Genomic DNA, 20,155 nt, shown 5'->3' on the forward strand with positions numbered 1-20,155 from the left:
CAGTGGCGCCACCTGGTGGCTAGTAAACCCAAGCATACATACATGACAATATCCCCCTTTACAATATTAGTAACGCTCTTTTTACAAATTGAGACGGTCCGGGGCTTTCCGTTCCCGAGTTGAATGTTTCAGTTCAACTCCAGCCTTGGGCGAATGTTCTGAGTCTGTTATGACTGGGGGCTGGGTAGCCGATCTAATGGGAGTGGCAATGACCACGTCAGGGATTGAAAGTCCAGATTCATTGACCATGTCAGTGAATGAAAGTCCAGATTCATTGATGACAGCGGAGTCCTCTGATGACTGAGGGTAGGTGGGTTGGTCACTGATTGTGTCTTCCTCAGACTGTTCCGGTTCATCCGTGTGCCGCAGCTTTATCTGATCAACATGTTTCCTGCGTGTTTGCCCATTCTTGAGCTTAACGATAAACACTCTGTTACCCTCCTTGGCCGTAACAGTACCAGCGATCCATTTGGGACCTTGACCATAATTCAGTCCATACACAGGTTCATTGATAGAAATGTCGCGTGACACAGCAGCGCGATCATGATACCCTTGCTGACTTTGACGTCTGTATTCGACACGATTATTCAAGTCAGGGTGGACAAGAGAGAGCCTGGTCTTGAGACCTCTCTTCATCGATAGTTCAGCAGGGGAGACCCCGGGAGGCGTATGGGGTCTTGTCCTGTAACTAAGCAATATGCGTGACAAGCGAGTTTGCAGTGAACCTTGAGTTACACGTTTCATACTCTGCTTGATGGTTTGGACCACACGCTCTGCTTGTCCATTGGATGTGGGTTTGAATGGTGCTGACCTCACATGTTTGATACCATTGAGTTTCATGAACTCTTGAAACTCCACACTGGTGAAGCAAGATACGTTGTCGCTTACAACGATGTTAGGCAGACCATGCGTAGCAAACATGACACGAAGGCTCTCAATGGTAGCTGTGGATGTACTGGATGACATGATTATACACTCTATCCACTTGGAATATGCATCCACCACAACTAAAAACATCTTCCCCAGGAATGGACCTGCAAAGTCGATGTGGATCCTGGACCATGGTTTAGATGGCCACGACCACTGACTGAGAGAGAGAGAGAGAGACATGGGAGGGGGAGAGAGGGAGACACGGGGGAGGGGGAGAGGGAGAGGGAGAAAGACATGGGGAGGGGAGAGAGAGCGACACGGGGTTGGGGGGGGATAGAGAGAGAGACATGGGGCAGAGAGAGAGACACGGAGGGAGGGCGAGAGAGAGGCACGGGGGGGAGTGAGAGAGAGACGTGGGGGGGGTGGGGGGGAGAGAGAAAGACACAGGGGGAGGGAATGCGAGACACGGGGGAGCAAGAGAGAGAAAGATACTGGGGAGGGGGAGAGAGAGACACGGGGGGGAGGGGGAGAGAGACATGGGGGAGGGGGAGAGAGAGACATGGCGGCGGGGAGAGAGAGACACGGGGGGAGGGGGAGAGAGACATGGGGGAGGGGGAGAGAGAGAGAGACACGGGGGGAGGGGGAGAGAGACATGGGGGAGGGGGAGAGAGAGAGAGACACGGGGGGAGGGGGAGAGAGAGACATGGCTGGGGGGAGAGAGAGACACAGGGGAAGGGGGAGAGAGAGAGAGACACAGTACTCAGGTTGTAGTCTGACCAGAATTCTGTACAGTTTGGTTGTGACTTCCTCTGACTTCTGCTGATTTGCTTCTGGAATTCAGCCTTTGGCGATTGCTGCTTTGCATCAAGTCTACGAAGACTCCTGAGTAACATCCTTGACTATTCCACTATTATGTACATGTGCATGCAGTTTAATTGTGTCTTGTGGTAGCCTTGACTAGTTATGACATTAAAATAATGGTGTGGGAAAAACATTGTATAGGTTTTACACAAAGGGGTCTCAAGCCCTGAATCAGAGTAAGAAAGCGTTGTTCTCCTGTTCAGGACTTTTCAAACACAATGCTGTTGAGCAATGTTTGTTATCACAAGGATCAGATAACTGCTTTACGTTATCTGTTAGTTTTAAAATGCAATCTAGATGTGGGCTGTAGTGGCTTGTATCCATGATCAATTGTTGACAATGGAACAGGATCAATGAGAAAGCATCACGAGCTGCAATAATCTCTTTTAGCGAAGCATTTACAAGCTTCATAGCATCCTCTGCGCTTTGTGGTCTGGTCTAAATATTCATTTTAATTTGTTAATGGAACTTTGTTACTAGATGCCCTCGATGTTTGCTATAATATGCACAGGGTAACTAGGGTTGAAAGATTATGTGGCACAGTTTGACAGAACCCACTCTCTAATCCAAACCAAACAAGGTGATACGAAGATTTTCTGTCTGAAGGCTGTTGATAATGGTTTGGGGGAAGAGTGTCGATTGATCATCTGCAGAAGCACTCAACAAACACTGACTACAGAGGCTGGTCAAATTGTCAACAACATTCAGGAAAAAGCAACTTTTTCATCAATATGTTAGAAGCAGCAATTGCAGAGATTGGGCAGAAGCTTTGGGTTAGATTTTCGGCTTTGATGATTTTCGGGCGGTAAACTTTGCGCCCGGGAACAATTTGCGCCTCAGTCAGTAACACTGGGCAGCTGGGCCCTGAGTCAGGGGGCGCAGTGCTAAGGGAGGCATTGTACACGGTGAAGGGAGACTCCTGGGGAGAAAATAAAAGCTGAACGAAAACGCCACAAAAACATTCACGATACACAGCCCCCGCCACCACAACACAAATCGCAAGTAAAATTACAAGAGAAAACAATCACACTTACCTTAGGATTGTGTTACTTACCTCTCTGCAGTCGGTATAGGTCGGACCGCCCTGATTTCCCAGGCGGTCACTGCGGGGCGCGCTGCGGGGCGTACGGGAGTCAAAACCCGTGCCGGTGTCACAACCAGGGGCATTGCACACCGACGCAGCTCCTCCGGGCGGTGCTGCTCCACGCCACCGCAAAACCGGACCCGAGAATCACCGCGGGGTGCTGGAGGCTGACCGCCCATCCAGAACACCTCACCGCCGCCATTGCCGCCGCTCCAGGGCGAAAATCAGAGCGCAAAGGACCGGCTGGTCAGCCCTTTTATCTCTAAGTTTTGATCATTTTTCTTTTATACATCTCCAGTCAGGCAGGAAATTATGGTTTTGGCAGCAGGTTTTAGCCGATTTATCTTTGGTCTGGATTTTCAATCACATATTTACCCAGGCAGAAAGAGTTCTCCACACCCTCCCTAATGGCTCACTCATATTCAGAGGCACAACAGAAACCGCTGAGGTTAGCGGCAAACTCGTGGATAAGGGGGAACCAGTGGATGTGGTGTATTTTGATTTCCAGAAAGCATTCAATAAGGTGCCACATAAAAGGTTACTGCACAAGATAAGAGCTCACGGGGTTGGGGGTAATATATTATCATGGATAGAGGATTGGCTAACTGACAGAAAACAGAGAGCCAGGATAAATAGGTCATTTTCCGGTTGGCAAATGATAATTAGTGGGGTGCCACAGGGATCAGTGCTGGGGCCTCAACTCGTTACAATCTATATTAATGACTTGGATGAAGGGACCGAGTGTCATGTAGCCAAATTTGCTGATGATACAAAGATGGGTGGGAAAGCAAATTGTGAGGAGGAAGCAAAGAATCTACAAAGGGATACAGACAGGCTTAGTGAGTGGGCAAACATTTGGCAGATGGACAAAAATGTGGGAAAATGTGAGGTTATCCACTTTGCTTAGGAAAAATAAAAAAGCAAATTATTATTTAAATGGGGAGAGATTACAAAATGCTGTGGTACAGAGGGACCTGGGGGTTCTTGTACATGAAACACAAAAAGTTAATATGTAGGTACAGCAAGTAATCAGGAAGGCAACTGGAATGTTGGCTTTTATTACAAGGGGGATAGAGTATAAAGCAGATAAGTCCTGCTCCAGCTGTACAGGGTATTGGTGAGGTCACACCGAGAGTACTGTGTACAGTTTTGGTCTCTTTATTTAAGGAAGGATATAATTACATTGGAGGTAATTCAGAGAAGGTTCACGAGGTTGATTCCTGAGATGAAGGGGTTGTCTTATGAAGAAAGGTTGAGCAGGATTGGCCTATACTCAGTGGAGTTTAGAAGAATGAGAGATGATCTTATTGAAATGTATAAAATTCTGAGAGGGCTGGACAGGATAGATGCAGAGAGGATGTTTCCCCTCGTGGGGGAATCTAGAACTAGGGGGTATAGTTTCAGAATAAGGGGTCGTGCATTTAAAACAGAAATGAGGATGAATTTCTTCTCTCAGAGGGTCGCGAATCTTTGGAATTCTCCACCCCACGGAGCTGTGGAGGCTGGGTCATTGAATATATTCAAGGCGGAGATAGACAGATTTTTAAATGATAAGGGAGTCAAGGGTTATGGGGAGAGGGCACGGAAGTGGAGTTGAGTTGAGATCAAGATCAGATCAGCCATGATCTTATTGAATGGCAGAGCAGGCTCGAGGGGCCAAATGGCCTACTCCTGCTCCTATTTCTTATGTTCTTATGTAATACCTGTATCGCTAAAGTGATGCTACAGCTATCAGAGACAGTCTGATATCAGACATGGCTCATTGATAACATTCTTACCTTTGAGTTAGACGGTTGTGGGTACAAGGCCCCCGCCAGAGACTTGAGCACATTATCTAAGCTGACACTCCAGTGCAGTACTGAGGGAGTGCTGCACTGTCAAAGGTGTTGTCTTTCAGATGCCCTCTCAAGTGGATGTAGAAGATCCCACAGCACTATTCCGGGGAAGAGCAGGGATGTTCTCCTGGTGTCCTGGCCAACATTTATCCTTCAACCAACACTACCAAAAATAGATGAACTAGTCATTTATCTCATTGCTGTTTGTGGGGCCAAGCTGTGTGAAACATTGTGTGCCGTGTTCTTACATTACAACAGTGACTGCATTTCAAAAGTACTTCATTGGCTGTAAAACTCTTCGGGATGTCCTGGAGACGTGAACGGCGCTATAGAAATGCAAAGTGTTTCATTCTTATGTGAAGGCCGAGGGGGTTTAGATCGATATGTTGGAAAACAAGGCTACTGCCCTGGTTAATGATACTCTTGCGTCAATCATAGAGAGAGGTAGACGACAGATACAACAAGGACCATTCACCCATCAGGATCATTACTGAGCAACTATTGGCTCCTTGAAGCAGGACTTCAGATGTCTGGGCAGATAAGGCAATACTTTACAGGACAGCTTCCTTGTGGGTCATTGGAACAGGAGGAGGCCATTCTGCCCCTCGAGCCTGTTCTGCCATTCAATGAGATCCTGGCTGATCTCCAAGCCCTAGCCAGTTGAGTTCGGGGGATCCACAATGAGGTAGGTGGTTGTGAGCCTGGTGGATGAACTGGTAATGTGTAGTGTGATTGTTAACCCTTTGGTTAATAAACTAACTAGTTCTTAAAAGCAATGTGTTGCTCTGAATTCTTAAGCAAAGAACCTTTGAAACAAATACACTACACTGACAGAGGCTCAGATGCAGAAACACCAGTGCAGCCAGGAGGTTGTCGCACCAGAAATCGAGCCGAATGTCTGAGCTGTTTCTTTTGAATGAACCCTCTTGTCCATTGGTTACCACAAAATACAGGGTCAAAGCTCTTTTAATAACACAGTCCTCTGAGCCTCCTCAGTCACAGTCCAGGCCTGTCCTTTGCTTGTTCTTATAATCAAGAAACAAACTCTCTGATCAAAGTTCAAATACAGTGCAGCTAATTTATGACCATACTTTGAATGACATCATGTGTGGATTCCCATGGTGCTTCCCCTTAGTGCTGGTGTATCCGTCCAACCTTCTCTAAATGGTTCCCTCGTGGAAGGAGCTAGCCTTCTGGCTGGCTGCTGGTTTCAGTGGGAGGCTACTGGGATTCAGGTGGGCCTGTAGCAACTGGCTTGGCCATGTTTGCTGCTTCCTATGGCTGCTAGGCCCTGCCTGCTTCTGGCAAATCTATTACCAGTTGCACACGGAATCACCCCGAGAGATACTCAGCTTATCTCTGCTCCTAAAGCACTATGGTACTGCTGCCGTCCAATCAGATCTGCAGCAAGCAATGAGATCACCATGTCACATGATAATTGCAGGTGAGCAAAGCCATTCGGCCCATCTTAATTCACCTGTCCAGAGAGATTCTTTCCCCCATGTCGTAACGTTCTCTCAATCCAATCCCCCTATATTGTTGAAACTGGACAAGAGAGCCTTTTGTACTTTAGAACTCAAGGTCATTATCGCAGCAGACTGAATATTTATGATTTGGAACATTTGGGAGGGAGGAGGGTATCCGGCTGGCGGGGTGGGAAGGGAATGATCGGGGGAGGGGATGGGCACTGGGATGGGAAGGGGACTAGGAACACGGCAAGGGATATCGGGGGTTAGGGGACAGGGGATCGAGGGTTCAGGGGATCGAGACAGGGGACAGGGGATCGGGACAGCAGACTGGGGATTGGGAGGGGGGACAGGGGATTTGGAGGGGGGATTGGGAGGGGAGGAGGGGGATGGGGGACCGGGAGCAGAGAGGGAGAGGAGACTGGGGATCGGGAGGTGGAGGGGGTTGGGAGACCAGGAGCGGGGAGGAAGATTGGGAGAGGGGTTAGGGGAGTGGGAGAGCAGGAAGGGAACTGGGAGAGGAGACAGGATTGGGAGTGGGGAAGGGGACTGGGAGAGGGGTTATGGGAGGGGGTCTGGGAGAGGGGTTATGGGAGGGGGACTGGGAGAGGGGTTAGGGGAGGGAGACTGGGAGAGGGGTTGGGGAGGGGGACTGGGAGAGGGGTTATGGGAGGGGAACTGGGAGCGGGGTTGGGGAGGGAGACTGGGAGTGGGGTAAGGGGAGGGAGACTGGGAGAGGGGTTATGGGAGGGGGAGCGGGAGAGGGTTAGAGGAGGGAGACTGGGAGAGGGGTTAGGGGAGGGAGACTGGGAGAGCGGTTATGGGAGGGGGATTGGGAGAGGGGTTAGGGGAGAGGGACTGGAAGAGGGGTTAGGGAAGGGAGACTGGGAGAGGGGTTAGGGGAGGGAGACTGGGAGAGGGGTTATGGGAGGGGAATTGGGAGAGGGGTTAGGGGAGAGGGACTGGGAGAGGGGTTAGGGGAGAGGGAGTGGGAGAGGGGTTATGGGATCGGAAGAGGGACCTGATACCAGCTGTGTTCAGGGCAGCCCACATTTGCACAGAAGACCTGAAACAGGCATCCTGCCCCCTATTTGCATATGCAAAAGTCCCAATGCTTGATTCAGGTACAGGCTCCGGACGCCTCTTTTACTGCCTTCGCCAAAATGGCGGGCAACGCACTTCTGGCGCGTAATGAGTGTGCAGAGCCCGCCATGTCGAATGCCCGAAAATTAGGCGCGCGCCACCAATGTCTGGGCCAATATTCTTCATTCCATATTCCTGTATGATTGAATGATTCTTGAATAACTCCCAGGAATTCTTCGCACTCCCTGCGTGGCCCCAGTTCCTAACTCTGTATCCAGAGATATCTTGTCAAAGAGTTTTTCAGTGTGGGTTTCATGGATCACCACCTGCTGGCAGCAGCTTCAATGATTTTTTTTTGTGCTTAACGCTGGCAGGCAAAGTGAAATGTGGCAGAAGTGACTTTGCTCGCCACCCCGCTGATTGTTCCTGTCATTAAACTTCAGCTCAAACCTTGTGGGCATTGGCAAATCAGCACAAACCGTATTCAAATAAGTTTGGGTTCTGTGCAGTGAAAGAGCCAAGCAGAATGTACCAGAAGGCACTTGGTGGAACCTTAGCACCAAGCCGGGGTTTGGGGGTTGGGGAGGGCGGGCAGTGATTACAAGAGGGGAGGGGGACTGAATGTTAACATGAATCAAAACAGAGAAATACTGTGAGAAATGTTATTTTATCTCTTGTTCATCATACTTCGTGCTATGGGCTAGAAACTGCCAGGAACTGGGCGCAGGGAACGATCGGGAGGTGGGCGATTGGGAGAGAAAGAAAGAAAGACTTGCATTTATAAAGCGCCTTTCACGACCACTGGATGTCTCAAGAGCTTTACAGAGAATGAAGTACTTTTGGAGTGTGGTGACTGTTGTAATGCGGGAAAGAGGTGGGGAAGTGATCAGCAGCACAGGGAGGGAGAGAAAGTGATCAGGAGGAAGGGGGAAGGGGAGGGAGGGAGGGGAAGAAATTAGGAAGGAATGGGAAGGGGAGGGGGGAAAGGACGAGATTGATGGAGGGGGAAGGAGAGGGGAAGAGATCAGGCAGGAGGGGGAAGGGGAGGGGAAGAGATCAGGAGGGAGGTGAGAGAGGGAGGGGAAGTGATCAGGAGGGAGGAGGAAGGGGAGGGAGGGAGGGGAAGAGATTAGGAGGGAGGGGGAAGGGGAGGGAGGGAGGGGAAGAGATTAGGAGGGAGGGGGAAGGGGAGGGAGGGAGGGGAAGATATTAGGAGGGAGGGGGAAGGGGAGGGAGGGAGGAGGGGACTGGGTCCTATGGAGATAAAATGCACTTTTCACAATGTGCGGCTCTTTGCATAACTGTGATCTGCAGGTTTCAGTCACACTCTTCGCATTTCTTCTGATTTTGCCTCTCAACAATCACCGATGTTGCCTGAGAAATTGCACAGCAGACTTTCACAGCAGTCCCCTGTCATGTCAGGAGGTTAACTGACTCAGGCAGTAAAGGACAGATAGCATTTATATGGCGCCTTTCACCACCTCAGAACATCCCACTGAGCTTCACAGCTAATGAAGTACTGCTGTGATGTCGGAAATATATATTAAAAACGTGGTAACAGGGCACTTAGCAAATAATAATTGGATTGGGCAGAGTCAACATGGTTTTATGAAAGGGAAATCATGTTTGACAAATTTGTTAGAGTTTTTGAGGTTGTAACAAGCAGAATAGATAAGGGGGAACCAGTAAATAATTTTGTTTCATAATCTCTTGTGTGGCACCTTATCAGAAGGCATTTGATAAGGTGCCACACAAGAGATTATGAAACAAAATTAGGGCTCATGGGATTGGTGGTAATATACCAGCATGGATTGAGGATTGGTTAACGGATAGAAAACAGAGAATAGGAATAAACGGGTCAGTTTCGGGTTGGCAGACTGTAGCTAGTGGGGTACCGCAAGGATTGGTGCTGGGGCCCCAGCTATTCACAATCTATATCAATTATTTGGACAAGGGGACCAAATATAATATATCTAAGTTTGCTGATGATGCAAAGCTCGGTGGGAATGTAAATTGCGAGGAGGATGCAAAGAGGCTTCAAGGGGAAATAGACAGGCTAAGTGAATGGGCAAGAACATGGCAAATGGAATATAATGTGGAGAAATGTGAAGTTATCCACTTTGGTAGGAAAAATAGAAAAACAGCGTATTTTTTAAACCTTGAGGGATTGGGAAATGTTGGTGTTCAGAAGGACCTGGATGGCCTTGTGTGAAAGTTAACATGCAGGTACAGCAAGCAATTAAGAAAGCTAATGGCATGTTGGCCTTTATTACAAGAGGATTTGAGTATAAGAGTAAAGCGGCTAGAATTTCGCCGACTTTGTGATCGGGTTTTCACCGCGATTTGACCCTCTGCGGTGAAATCTCGGTAGGCGGGATCTTCGGGCACCTTTTTCCAGTGGCGATTCCACGTACCGTCAGGGAGCGGAGCGCCAATGTGCATTACAGCAAATAGCGCTTGTGATCGATTTTTGGCTCAATCTCGGGACCCGTATTCTGCGCCCAGAATACTGACAGGTCAAACATGCGGTGCAGCCCTGCCAGCAGCGGTAAGTATGAAGACCTGCAAAAAAGGTCAGTTAAAGTTGTTATTTTTTAATTATTTTTCAGCGATTTAGTAGGCAATTTTTTTGTCTTTCCCCCCTCCCAAGGCCTCTCTTGCAGCGCTAGCGACCCCAGACTAAAGTTAACGACATTTGCGGTTTACGCTATGAATCCTCGTGCAACGCCGATTTTTATCGATGCGCAAATTATAGGCCAAAAAGTGTGCCTAAAAACAATAGCGAAGCGAAAACAGTAATTTTGGCATAAAACTACCGATTTTGCTGAAAACCGAAATTCTAGCCCAAGATGGCTTCCTGCAATTATATAGGGCCCCGGTGAGAACACACCTGGTGTATTGTGTACAGTTTTGGTCTCTTTACCTAAGGAAGGATATACTTGCCACAGAGGGAGTGCAACAAAGGTTCACCAGACTGATTCCTGGGATGGGGGGATTGTCCTATGACGAGAGATTGAGTAGACTAGGCCTATTCTCTAGAGTTTAGAAGAATGAGAGGTGATCTCATTGAAACATACAAAATTCTCATGGATTGACGGGGTAGATGTTTACCCTGGCTGGGGAGTCTAGAACCAGGGGTCAGTCTCAGAATAAGGGGTCGGCCATTTAAGACTGAGATGAGACTCAGAGGGTGGTAAATCTTTGGAATTCTCTGCCCCAGAAGTCTGTGGCTGCTCAGTCATTGAGTATATTCAAGACAGAGATGGATAGATTTTTGAATATTAAGGGAATCAAGGGATATGGGAATTGTGCAGGAAAGTGGAGTTGAGGTAGAAGATCAGCCATGATCTTATTGAATGGCAGAGCAGGCTCAAGGGGCCGATGCCCTACTCCTGCACCTAATTCTTATGTTCTTGTGAGATGCAGCAGGCAATTTGCAGACAGCAAGATCCCACAAACAGCAGTGTGATAATCTATTTTAGTGATGCTGGTTGAGGGATAAATATTGGCCAGGACACTGGGGAGAACTCCCCTGCTGTGGGATATTTTACGTCCATCTGAGAAGGCAGACAGGATGTCGGTTTAACATCTCATCCGAAAGATGGCACCTCCGACAGTGCAGCGTCCCCTTAACACTGCACAGGGAGTTTCAGCCTGGATTATGTGCTTAAGTCTCTGGGGTAGGACTTGAACCCACAACCTTCTGACTCAGAGGCGAGAGTGCTGTCCACTGAGCCACAGCTGACAGCACAAAAAGTGTCGGTAGTTATTGATGGGTTGGGACACTGGCAGATAATTGACGGATCCTTTGTTGAACTAGTATACTTATGAAGTCATAATCAGAACATATTGGCTTGTGAGTCCCTGTAGAACAGGAATAAACAGCAGAAATTGACTTAATCTCAGTCAATGGAATACAATCCACAGCCAATTATAGGCCAGTCATTGTCATAGATATAAACAAATTAATCATTAACAAATGTAACATTGAACCAAGCCATTCATGAGACTCTTTCCGATTGCCTGATAAGGGCCTCAATAGTTTTTGCATGGACAAAGAATGAATGTTAGAAATATTGTTTTACAATCATTTGCAGGATGTGAGCGTCACTGGCAAGGCCGGCATTTATTGCCCATCCCTAATTGCCCTTAAGCAGGTGGTGATGAGCTGCCTTCTTGAACCACTGCAGTGCGGTGAAGGCACAATCACAGTGCTGTTAGGTAGGCCATTGTAGGGTGTTGACCCAGTGACAATGAAGGAATGGCCAATATATTTCCAAATCAGGATGGTGTGTAACTTGGAGGGGAACGTGGAGGTGGTGGTGTTCCCATGCGCCTGCTACCCTTGCCCTTCTAGGTGGTAGAGATCGTGGTTTTGGGGGGTGCTGCAGAAAAAGCTGTGATAAGTTGCTGCAGTGCATCTTGTAGATTGTGCATACTACAGCCACGGTGCACCAGTGGTGGAGGGAGTGAATGTTTAAGGCGGTGGATGGGATGCCAATCAAGCGGGCTGCTTTGTCCTGGATGGTGTTGAGCTTCTTGAGTGTTGTTGGAGCTGCACTCATCTAGGCAAGTGGAGAGTATTCCATCACAATCCTGACTTGTGCCTTGTAGATGGTGGAAAGGCTTTGGGAGTCAGAAGGTGAGACACTCACTGCAGAATACCCAGCCTCTGACCTGCTCTTGTAGCCACAGTATTTATGTGGTTGGTCCAGTTAAGTTTTTGGTCAATGGTGACTACACTCCAAAAGTACTTCATTGGTTGTAAAGTGCTTTGAGATGTCCGGTGGTCATGAAAGGCGCTATATAAATGCAAGTCTTTTTTTTCTTTTTCCCTCACTTCTGCTACCCCACCAGGCCAATGCCCCATTGCCCTCACCGCGCCATCATCAGCTTGCACTTCCAGGGCAAAAATGTTCTCGCTTAAGGATGCAAGAAAAAGTGGAACTAATGGCGTTGGCCGCGGGATGCCCCCCTCCAGCAAGATGTGGGCCATTCTGGTTTCGTTTGACATCCCAGGAATTTACTGGTGGGAGGTAGCTTACATGAGGAAAGATTGGGGGTCATAGTGGTTAGTTACTGTACGGCACAGGCTGGATGGACCATCTGCATTATTCCTGTTATGTATATTAAAGTTTGAGGAGCTGGGCCTGTATTGCCTCGAGTTTCGAGGACAGAGGGGTGATTAAAGGATTCAATGGGGTGGTGGGGAAATCCAGAACAAGGTGGTACAATCTTAAAATTAGAAATATATAAATATAGAAACATAGAAATTTACAGCGCAAAAGGAGGCCATTCCGGCCCATCGTGTCCGCGCCGGCCGATAAAGAGCCACACAGCCCTCGGTCAGCAGCCCTAAAGGTTACATATAAACCTATGAACAATGACAGAAAGGCAAAGAGCACCCAGCCCAACCAGTCTGCCTCACACAACTGCGACGCCCCTTATACTGAAACATTCTACACTCCACCCCAACCGGAACCCTGTGATCTCCTGGGAGAGGCAAAAACCAGATAAAAACCCAGGCCAATTTAAGAACATAAGAACATAAGAATTAGGAACAGGAGTAGGCCATCTAGCCCCTCGAGCCTGCTCCGCCATTCAACAAGATCATGGCTGATCTGGCCGTGGACTCAGCTCCACTTACCCGCCCGCTCCCCATAATCCTTAATTCCCTTATTAGTTAAAAATCTATCTTTCTGTGATTTGAATACATTCAATGAGCTAGCCTCAACTGCTTCCTTGGGCAGAGAATTCCACAGATTCACATCCCTCTGGGAGAAGAAATTCCTTCTCAACTCGGTTTTAAATTGGCTCCCCCGTATTTTGAGGCTGTGCCCCCTAGTTCTAGTCTCCCCGACCAGTGGAAACAACCTCTCTGCCTCTATCTTATCTATCCCTTTCATTATTTTAAATGTTTCTATAAGATCACCCCTCATCCTTCTGAACTCCAACGAGTAAAGACCCAGTCTACTCAATCTATCATCATAAGGTAACCCCCTCATCTCTGGAATCAGCCTAGTGAATCGTCCCTGTATCCCCTCCAAAGCTAGTATATCCTTCCTTAAGTAAGGTGACCAAAACTGCATGCAGTACTCCAGGTGCGGCCTCACCAATACCCTGTACAGTTGCAGCAGGACCTCCCTGCTTTTGTATTCCATCCCTCTCGCAATGAAGGCCAACATTCCATTCACCTTCCTGATTACCTGCTGCACCTGAAAAATAACTTTTTAGGATTCATGTACAAGGACCCCAAGGTCCCTCTGCACCGCAGCATGTTGTAATTTCTCCCCGTTCAAATAATATTCCCTTTTACTGTTTTTTTTCCCAAGGTGGATGACCTCACATTTTCCAACATTGTATTCCATCTGCCAAACCTTAGCCCATTCACTTAACCTATCTAAATCTCTTTGCAGCCTCTCTGTGTCCTCTACACAACCCGCTTTCCCACTAATCTTTGTGTCATCTGCAAATTTTGTTACACTACACTCTGTCTCCTCTTCCAGGTCATCTATGTATATTGTAAACAGTTGTGGTCCCAGCACCCATCCCTGTGGCACACCACTAACCACCGATTGCCAACCATTTATCCCGACTCTCTGTTTTCTGTTAGTTAGCCAATTCTCGATCCATGCTAACACATTTCCTCTGACTCCGCGTACCTTTATCTTCTGCAGTAACCTTTTGTGTGGCACCTTATCGAATGCCTTTTGGAAATCCAAATACACCACATCCATCGGTACACCTCTATCCACCATGCTCGTTATATCCTCAAAGAATTCCAGTAAATTAGTTAAACATGATTTCCCCTTCATGAATCCATGTTGCGTCTGCTTGATTGCATTATTCCTATCTAGATGTCCCGCTATTTCTTCCTTAATGATAGCTTCAAGCATTTTCCCCACTACAGATGTTAAACTAACCGGCCTATAGTTACCTGCCTTTTGTCTGCCCCCTTTTTTAAACAGAGGCGTTACATTAGCTGCTTTCCAATCCGATGGTACCTCCCCAGATTCCAGAGAATTTTGGTAGATTATAACAAATGCATCTGCTATAACTTCCGCCATCTCTTTTAATACCCTGGGATGCATTTCATCAGGACCAGGTGACTTGTCTACCTTGAGTCCCATTAGCCTGTCCAGCACTACCTCCCTAGTGATAGTGATTGTCTCAAGGTCCTCCCTTCCCACATTCCCGTGACCAGCAATTTGTGGCATGGTTTTTGTGTCTTCCACTGTGAAGACAGAAGCAAAATAATTGTTTAAGGTCTCAGCCATTTCCACATTTCCCATTATTAAATTCCCCTTCTCATCTTCTAAGGGACCAACATTTACTTTCGTCACTCTTTTCCGTTTTATATATCGGTAAAAGCTTTTACTATCTGTTTTTATGTTTTGCGCAAGTTTACTTTCATAATCTATCTTTCCTTTCTTTATTGCTTTCTTAGTCATTCTTTGCTGTCGTTTAAAATTTTCCCAATCTTTTAGTTTCCCACTAATCTTGGCCACCTTATACGCATTGGTTTTTAATTTGATACTCTCCTTTATTTCCTTGGTTATCCACGGCTGGTTGTCCCTTCCCTTACCGCCCTTCTTTTTCACTGGAATATATATAGGGAGAAAAAAATCTGGGAAAATTCCTCTCCGACCTATCCAGGCGATCAAAACTAGTCCAGCAGATCACCCTGGCTGTATTCTATTCCCTGCAGTACTTACCATTATATCTGCGCCGTCCAACAAAAGGTCATCCAGTCTAATCCCAATTACCAGCTCTAGGTCCGTAACCCTGCAGGTTATGGCACTTCAAGTGCCCATCTAACCATCTCTTAAAAGTGCTGAGGGTTTCTGCATCCACCACTCTTCCAGGCAGCGAGTTCCAGATCCCCACAACCCTCTGCGTAAAGAAACCCCCCCTCAAATCCCCTCTAAACCTTCCACCAACCACCTTAAAACTATGCCCCCTCGTACTAGACCCTTCCACCAATGGCAATAGACCCTTACTATCCACTGTATCCAGGCCCCTCAATATTTTATACACCTCGATGAGGTCTCTCAACCTCCTCTGTTCCAATGAGAACAAACCCAGCCTATCCAATCTGTCCTCATAACTAAGATTCTCCATTCCAGACAGCATCCTAGTGAATCTCCTCTGCACCATCTCTAGTGCAAGCACATCCTTCCTATAATACGGCGACCAGAACTGCATGCAGTACTCCAGCTATGGCCTAAGCAAAGTATTATACAATTTAAGCATAACCTCCCTGCTCTTATATTCTATGGCTCGGCCAATAAAGGCAAGCATTCCGTATGCCTTCTTAACCACCTTATCCACCTGGCCTGCTACTATCAGGGATCTGTGGACAAGCACTCCAAGGTCCCTTTTTTCATCTACACTATTAAGTGGCCTACCGCTTAATGTGTATACCCTTTCCTTATTAGACCTCCCAAAGTGTATCACCTCACACTTCTCTGAATTAAATTCCATTTGCCACTGCTCTGCCCACCTGACCAGTAGATTGATATCCTCCTGCAGGCCATGACTTTCCTCTTCATTATCAATCACACAGCCAATTTTAGTGTTGTCTGCAAACTTCTTAATCATACTCCCTATATTCAAATCTAAATCATTCAGGTTAGTCAAACACGATCTTCCCTTAACAAATCCGTGCTGACTGTCCCTAATTAATCCTTGCCAATCCAAATGCAGATTTATCCTGTCTTTCAGGATTTTTTCCAATAGTTTTCCCACCACTGAGGTTAGGCTGACAAGCCTGTAATTACTCGGCCTATCCCATTTTCACTTCTTAAACAAGGGTACTACATTAGCAGTCCTCCAATCCTCCGGCACCATGCCCATATCCAAAGAGGACTGGAAAATGATGGTCAAGGCCTCTGCTATTTCCTCTTTTACTTCGCTCAACAGCCTGGGATGCATTTCATCTGGCCTGGGGACTTACCTACTTTCAAAGCTGCTAAACCCCTTAATACTTCCTCTCTAGTAGAAATCGCAGGATAGCTCAGATGAATACGTGGCTTGAGGAGTGGTGCAGGAGGAAGGGATTCAAATTCCTGGGACATTGGAACCGGTTCTGGGGGAGGTGGGACCAGTACAAACTGGACGGTCTGCACCTGGGCAGAACCGGAACCAATGTCCAAGGGGGAGTGTTTGCTCGTGCTGCTGGGGAGGAGTTAAACTAATATGGCAGGAGGATGGGAATCTATGCAGGGAGACAGAGGGAAATAAAATGGGGGTAGAAGCAAAAGATAGAAAGAAGAAAAGTAAAAGTGGAGCACAGAGAAACCCAAGGCAAAAATCAAAAAGGGCCACATTACAGCAAAATTCTAAGGGGAAAAAGTGTGCTAAAAAGACAAGCCTGAAGGCTCTGTGCCTCAATGCGAGGAGTATTCATAATAAGGTGGATGAATTAACTGCACAGGCAGCTATTAACGAAGATGATATAATTGGGATTACGGAGACATGGCTCCAGGGTGACCAAGGCTGGGAACTCAACATCCAGGGGTATTCAACATTCAGGAAGGATAGACAGAAAGGAAAAGGAGGTGGGGTAGCATTGCTGGTTAAAGAGGAAATTAACGCAATAGTAAGGAAGGACATTAGCTTCGATGATATGGAATCTGTATGGGTACAGCTGCGGAATACCAACGGGCAGAAAACAATAGTGGGAGTTGTGTATAGACCACCAAACAGTAGTAGTCAGGTTGGGGATAGCGTCAAACAAGAAATTAGGGATGCGTGCAATAAAGGTATGGCAGTTATCATGGGCGACTTTAATCTACATATAGATTGGGCTAACCAAACTGGTAGCAATACGGTGGAGGAGGATTTCCTGGAATGTATTAGGGATGGTTTTCTAGACCAATATGTTGAGGAACCAACTAGAGAGCTGGCCATCCTAGACTGGGCGATGTGCAATGAGAAAGGACTAATTAGCAATCTTGTTGTGCGAGGCCCCTTGGGGAAGAGTGACCATAATCTGGTAGAATTCTTTATTAAGATGGAGAGTGACATAGTTAATTCAGAGACTAGGGTCCTGAACTTAAGGAAAGGGAACTTTGATGCTATGAGACATGAATTGACGAGAATAGACTGGCGATTGATACTTAAAGGGTTGACAGTGGATAGGCAATGGCAGACATTTAAATATCACATGGATGAACTTCAACAATTGTACATCGCTGTCTGGAGTAAAAATAAAACGGGGAAGGTGGCTCAACCGTGGCTAACAAGGGAAATTAAGGATAATGTTAAATCCAGGGAAGAGGCATATAAATTGGCCAGAAAAAGCAGCAAACCTGAGGACTGGGGGATATTTAGAATCCAGCAGAGGAGGACAAAGGGTTTAATTAACATAGAAACACAGAAACATAGAAAATAGGTGCAGGAGTAGGCCATTCATTTCTTCGAGCCTGCACTGCCATTCAATAAGATCATGGCTGATCATTCCCTCAGTACCCCTTTCCTGCTTTCTCTCCATACCCCTTGATCCCTTTAGCCGCAAGGGCCATATCTAACTCCCTCTTGAATATATCCAATGAACTGGCATCAACAACTCTCTGCAGCAGGGAATTCCACAGGTTAACAACTCTCTGAGTGAAGAATTTTCTCCTCATCTCAGTCCTAAATGGCCTACCTCTTATCCTAAGACTATGTCCCCTGGTTCTGGATTTCCCCAACATCGGGAACATTCTTCCCGCATCTAACCTGTCCAGTCCCATCAGAATCTTATATGTTTCTATGAGATCCCCTCTCATCCTTCTAAACTCCAGTGACTAAAGGCCCAGTTGATCCAGTCTCTCCTCATATGACAGTCCAGCCATTCCTGGAATCAGTCTGGTGAACCGTCGCTGCACTCCCTCAATAGCAAGAACATCCTTCCTCAGATTAGGAGACCAAATCTGAACACAATATTCCAGGTGAGGCCTCACTAAGGCCCTGTACAACTGCAGTAAGACCTCCCTGCTCCTATACTCAAATCCCCTAGCTATGAAGGCCAACATACCATTTGCCTTCTTCACCGCCTGCTGTACCTGCATGCCAACTTTCAATGATTGATGAACCAAGACACCCAGGTCTCGTTGCACCTTCCCTTTTTCTAATCTGCTGCCATTCAGATAATATTCTGCCTTCGTGTTTTTGCCCCCAAAATGGATAATCTCACATTTATCCACATTATACTGCATCTGCCATTCATTTGCCCACTCACCTAACCTGTCCAAGTCACCCTGAAGCCTCTTAGCGTCCTCCTCACAGCTCACATTGCCACCCAGTTTAGTGTCATCTGCAAACTTGGAGATATTACACTCAATTCCTTCATCTAAATCATTAATGTATATTGTAAAGAGCTGGGGTCCCAGCACTGAGCCCTGCGGCACTCCACGAGTCACTGCCTGCCATTCTGAAAATGACCCATTTATCCCGACTCTCTGCTTTCTGTCTGCCAACCAGTTCTCTATCCACGTCAGTACATTACCCCCAATACCTTGCGCTTTGATTTTGCACACCAATCTCTTGTGCGGGACCTTGTCAAAAGCCTTTTGAAATTCTAAACACACCACATCCACTGGTTCTCCCTTGTCCACTCTGCTAGTTATATCCTCAAAAAATTCCAGAAGATTCGTCAAGCATGATTTCCCTTTCATAAATCCATGCTGACTTGGACTGATCCTATCACTGCTTTCCAAATGCGCTGCTATTTCATCCTTAATGATTGATTCCAACATTTTCCCCACTACTGATGTCAGGCTAACCGGTCTATAATTACCTGTTTTCTCTCTCCCTCCCTTTTTTAAAAAGTGGTGTTACATTAGCTACCCTCCAGTCCATAGGAACTGATCCAGAGTCGATAGATTGTTGGAAAATGATCACCAATGCATCCACTATTTCTAGGGCCATTTCCTTAAGTACTCTGGGATGCAGACTATCAGGCCCGGGTGATTTATCGGGCTTCAATCCCATCAATTTCCTGAACACAATTTCCTGCTTTATAAGGATATCCTTCAGTTCCTCCTTCTCACTAGACCCACTGTCCCCTAGTACATTCGGAAGGTTATTTGTGTCTTCATTCGTGAAGACAGAACCAAAGTATTTGTTCAATTGGTCTGCCATTTCTTTGTTCTCCATTATAAATTCACCTGAATCCAACTGCAAGGGACCTAAGTTTGTCTTCACTAATCTTTTTCTCTTCACATATTTATAGAAGCTTTTGCAGTCAGTTTTTATGTTCCCTGCAAGCTTCCTCTCGTACTCTATTTTCCCCCTCTTAATTAAACCCTTAGTCCTCCTCTGTTGAATTCTAAATTTCTCCCAGTCCTCAGGTTTGTTGCTTTTTCTAGCCAATTTATATGCCTCTTCCTTGGTTTTAACACTATCCTTAATTTCCCTTGTTAGCCACGGTTGAGCCACCTTCCCCATTTTAATTTTACTCCAGACAGGGATGTACAATTGCTGAAGTTCATCCATGTGATCTTTAAATGTTTGCCATTGCTTATCCACCGTCAACCCTTTAAGTATCCTTTGCCAGTCTATTCTAGCCAATTCACGCCTCATACTGTCGAAGTTACCTTTCCTTAAGTTCAGGACCCTAGTTTCGGAATTAACTGTGTCACTCTCCATCTTAATAAAGAATTCTACCATATTATGGTCACTCTTCCCCAAGGGGCCTCGCACAACAAGATTGCTAATTATTCACTTCTCATTACACATTACCCAATCTAGGATGGCCAGCTCTCTAGACATATTGGTCTAGAAAACTATCCCTAATACACTCCAGGAAATCCTCCTCCACTGCATTGCTACCAGTTTGGTTAGCCCAATCAATATGTAGATTAAAGTCGCCCATGATAACTGCTGTACCTTTTTCCGCACATCACTTATTTCTTGTTTGATGCTGTCCCCAACCTGACTACTACTGTTTGGTGGTCTGTACACAACTCCCA

The sequence above is a fragment of the Pristiophorus japonicus genome, chromosome 13 (assembly GCF_044704955.1).
Source record: "Pristiophorus japonicus isolate sPriJap1 chromosome 13, sPriJap1.hap1, whole genome shotgun sequence".
Taxonomy (NCBI): domain Eukaryota; kingdom Metazoa; phylum Chordata; class Chondrichthyes; family Pristiophoridae; genus Pristiophorus; species Pristiophorus japonicus.